This window comes from Tupaia chinensis, unplaced genomic scaffold (assembly GCF_000334495.1).
Source record: "Tupaia chinensis unplaced genomic scaffold, TupChi_1.0 Scaffold000133_1, whole genome shotgun sequence".
NCBI lineage: Eukaryota > Metazoa > Chordata > Mammalia > Scandentia > Tupaiidae > Tupaia > Tupaia belangeri.
The window spans coordinates 1-4,913 of NW_006159602.1; the positions used below are offsets into that span (position 1 = coordinate 1).

At 39.6% G+C, this 4,913-nt stretch overlaps 1 pseudogene; it reads left to right on the forward strand.

Moving 5' to 3' along the window:
• The first annotated feature begins 908 nt into the window (after window positions 1-908).
• LOC102483446 (acyl-CoA-binding domain-containing protein 7 pseudogene) lies at window positions 909-1,203 on the forward strand (annotated as a pseudogene).
• Window positions 1,204-4,913: the final 3,710 nt, after the last annotated feature.

Here is a 4,913-nt window from a genome sequence, read left to right on the forward strand (position 1 = left end):
TAAATAAAATAATTCTTTAAAAATAACATATATAATTCATGGGGCAGCCCTGTGGCCTAATGGTTAAGGAAGCTGGGTCCCACATGACTAACACTTTAGTTCAAATCTCAGCCCTCATGGCTCAAAAAGCATACCAGGCATGTGTGCTTGTGTGCCCAGAATCCCAACAAAGAGAGAAATGGAGGAGAAGGGATTCCAACAGGACCACACCCCATTGGAGGGTACTTTCTTCCTCTTCCTCTCCCTCTCTTTCTGTCTCTCTGGAAAGTGCACATGCTCGCTGAGAGGAAAAATTTTAATGCAACTTGAAATGGCTCTTTTTAAATGTCCAGACCCAGTAATCAAAAAAATGTAAGCTCTATGAGGGTAAGGATGATGTCATACCATTGTTAAAGCAGTGTTCCACATTGTAGGTGTGTGGAAAAGAAATCTTGCATGAATGAATAAGAGACATAAGATTTTATTTTATTTTATCTTTTTTTTTTAGAGTTTTTTTTTTTTTTTTCCTGCTATAGGGCACGTACCCTTGCCAGAGTGACAGAAATCAAGAAATCACCCCCCCAGGGGTTTGTCCACATCACAATCCCTTCTCCATTCTCCTCTCAGGATTTTGGGCATACATGCACATATGCCCAGCATGAGTTTCAAGCTGCCCAATCCAGAACTCAAACCGTGGTTGACCATGTGTGAGTCCAGCAACATAACCACTACACTCTCTGCTGGTCCTAAGTTGCAAGATTTACAAGATTGCAAGATACTATTATCTCCTATTAGTAAAAGTTTTAAATAATGATAATGCTTAATGCTGACAATTAGATAAAGTGATTTCATGTATTACAGATGGAAGTCAAATTGGTATAACCTTTTTCAGGAACTTTAAGAACCTGCTGGGCGCCACAGCGCTCGGAGAGTAGCACCTGTTTGGCTGTGGGCACCATGACCCTGCAGGCTGATTTTGACAGGGCTACAGAAGATGTGAGGAAGCTGAAAACCAGGCCAGATGATGAAGAACTAAAAGAACTCTATGGGCTTTACAAGTAATCTGTGGTTGGAGACATAGATATTGAATGTCCAGCAATGGTAGATATAAAAGGCAAGGTTAAATGGGAAGCATGGAACCTCCGAAAAGGGTTGTCGAAAGAAGATGCCATGAGTGCCTTTATTTCTAAAGCAAGAGAGCTGATAGAAAAATACGGAATTTAAAATTCAACACAGAAGAATTTTTTTCGTTCGAAGTCTTCATAATGGTATCATGACCTAACATTTAGGAGGGAAATGCACTTTATTTTTATGTATCATGTATACTTTTGCTATTAGCATGAATTGCAGTAGTTAGTAGTATGTTGAAACTATATAGTTCTATACGTGTTTAAATCAGGTGACTTTAAAAGTTCTTTTAAAAAAACTAGTGCTCTGATAGTATGTAAACCAAGACCTTAACAATTATATATTCTCTTGACTTTCTCATTCTCCAGTGGGTTAGTGTTGCTGGTATAATAAAAACAATTACAAACAGAAAGATAACCACATGTTCTCACTCATGCAGAAGCTTCAAAAGTGGACCACAAAGAAATAGAAGGAAACTGGTTCCTAGGGCTAGGAAGAGAGGGGAGGGCTAAGATGTTGGTTAATAAATTTGAAATTTCAATTAGACAGGAAGAATAAATTCTGTTGTTCTGTAGCACAGAAGGGTGACTATAGCAAACAGTGATTTATTTTATATTTCAAAATAGCTACAAGAGAAGATTTTGAATTCCCAACAAATTCTAAACATTGTGATTGATATGCTAATTAACCTGATTCAGCCATTATACATTGTATAGCATAGATCAGAAAATCACACTGTACTATGAAATATGTAAATAATTATGTGTCAATCAAAAAACAAAAACAGGGAGGCTGAGGCAGGAGGATCATGACATAATGAGACCCTATCTTTAGGAAAAAAGGAAAAGAAGAGAGAAGAAAAGAAAGGAAAAGAAAAAGAAAAGAAAAACAAATAAAAACAAAAGCTAGAAAAAAATTGGTATAACCTTTTTTAGAGAATATTTTGTCAAATTACAGCTACAAAAATAAATTTTTGCTGATCACATGAACAAAAATATAAAAATTTGTTAATGTATTATCTTGGTGAGAGTATCAGGAACCAAACTTTTTCATACATTATTGATGGGAGTCTGGAATAACCACTGTAGAGAAATTTTGGGATTGTCTATCATAATAAAAATATATACTATGTGTCCAGTCAGTGGCATGGTGGTTAAGGTGGCAGGATCCCATGTGCTGACAGCATGGTTCAAATCCCAGACCTGGTGGCTTGAAAACTAAGCCAGGTATGTGTGCATATGTGCCCAAAAACCCAAGAGGAGAAAGGATTGTGGCATGGCCATTCTTCTTGGGAGGAGGGGGGTGCTTTCTCACTTTCTTTAGATACATACACATATATTCGGTTCAGGATTTGAACCATGGTCAGCCATGTAGGAGTCCAGCACCTTAACCACTAAACACCTCCTGGCCCCCCAAAGTAAACTTTCAAAGTCACTATTTATAATCTTTGACTCAGTAATTCTCTTTCTAACAATATACCCCAGGAGGAATAATTTGATATGCAAATAAAAATGCCCAAGATGTACCAAAAACATGGGAGTAAGTAAATGTCCAATATTATGAAAACAGTTATAAAATTATAATCATTTTTAAATTATTTTACTTATTTATTTATTATTATTGTTTTCCAGTTTGATCAGAGAGAGACAAAGAAAGAGCAAGAGGGAAAATGAGAAAGCAAGTCACCAGATCTGGGACTCAAACTGCAGTTGCCCATGTGGGAATCCAGAGCCTTTACCCACCATGCCACCTACTGGCCCCAAAATTATAATTGTTTTATTAATTAAAAAAAAAATTACCACAAGGCATGTGCACTCATCCACGAGAGAGAGAGCAAAATGTAGAACGCACCCTCCATGGGGCATAGTCACACTGCAATCACTTCTCCATTTCTCCATCCTACTGGGATTTTGGCATGCATACATGCATACATGCCTGGTGTGTTTCTCAAGCCACTAAGTCTAGGACTCAAATCACAGCCAGCCATGTGGGATCCAGCTCTCTCAACCACCAAGCTACTGACTGGCCCTGAAATTATAATTCTTTTACAACGTTTTCAATAATACTGGAAATGATAAATGATATGGAACATAACAGAATCCAAAGGGTATATATTATACTCTCAATTTGATGAGAAAATAAATGAAAAATAAATTCTAAAGCCTAATTAAAGGGCTACCAGCACATATGCCAGAATATTATCAGTTGTTGCACTATGAATGTGTATTATTCTGCTTATCCTATTCCATTTGATACCAATCTGCACTCTTCTGGTTGTGACAGAAACCAAAAGCAAACTAGCTTCACAGAAACGATGTTTATTGGCTAAGTGAACCAGTCAGGCCAGTGATAGCTATTGTCTCACTAAAACTGACTGGAAACAGCTTCTTTCCAACATGGCCTTCTGTGCCATCCAGCGCACTGCGGTCAATGTCTCCTAAGGCACCTTTCTCCACAAGCCTAAGAATCCTGTAGTCAGTGGATTCACACGTTCTAGTTTTGCCATTCTAAAAATAATGTTCCCCCGCTTTGGGGGTGGGGCAGGCCAGCTAAACCAATCCTAATGAAAAATTCTCATTGGCCCATTTTAGATGACATGCCCAAGCGTTACCCAATCACACTGGCGGGAGCCGTGTAGTGTTGCTGGCCACCTTGGATCAGGTGTGTACTACTAGACCAATCGCTGTGGACCAGAGGCCGGTTAATGAAAGGGGACAGGCATCCACAGAACTGAGTGCAGGGGGTGAACAATGTGATGCTCCTAGCAAAGAACAGTGCTGATGGGCCATCAAAATACCGTGTTCACGGGACCAGCAGTTAGCGTAATGGCTATGTCGCTGGACTCCCACGTAGTCGACCGCAGTTCCCGTCCTGGACCCGTGGCTTAAACTCACGCCGGGCGGGTGTGCGTGGGTGCCCAAGATCCGGAGAGGAGAATGGAGAAGGGATTGCGGGGTGGCCATCCCCTCTGGGGGGTGATTTCTCGCTTCGCTTTCTGTCTCTCTGTCTCTCTGTCTGCCTGGCAAGCGCTCGTGTCCTATGGCAAAAACCTCTCAAAACAAAACAAAACAAAACAAAACGTGTTCACTGCACTTGTCAATGATCAGATTTAACTTGTATAATCAGGAAATGGCTATGAAATGTTAAGAAAAGACACCACCCTGGGCCCAATGGTGCCTCTAAAGTACCTCCTTACCAGCCTTCTAGTCACTCAAGAAAACAATTATATTCACCTTCTGATTACAACTAGCAATCAGACTTGTTCACTGGCTCCTAAATAGCTTGGTGAAATACCGTCGTTTTCTGACACCCAGAACCTGGCTGATTGTTTTTCTTCAAGTCAGCTTCCAGGAAACAAAAACACTGCTTGCATCTGAGTCCTAGGCTATGGTTCGAATTTTGGGGTGAGGCTCTGTTCCAAAGGCCCTGGTTCCTACATGTCTCTTCCTTTGCTGAACTGGCTAAGTCTGCGTTTATTGACCTTCTCAACACAGCGCAAAATACCTTTGTTTGCTTTGGCCTGTCCTGATGGAGTCCTGTCTGAGTTTGCCTTCCACTGTTTGATTTGCTAATTCTATTGTGTATTTTAGACACTTTGTGTGTACATCACTAGATACCTATGTTAACAGTTTGTTATTTCAATGTTTTTTTGGGGGAAATGATATAATTTATTATACTTTCTTATAGCTCTATTCACTCCTTTCTGTAAAATTAGAGGCAAGGCACCAGCTCTTAAATCAGATATACTTGTTATGAATGTATTTCTAAAACTAACAGAAGCAATTACTATTACAGTAGATATAAGA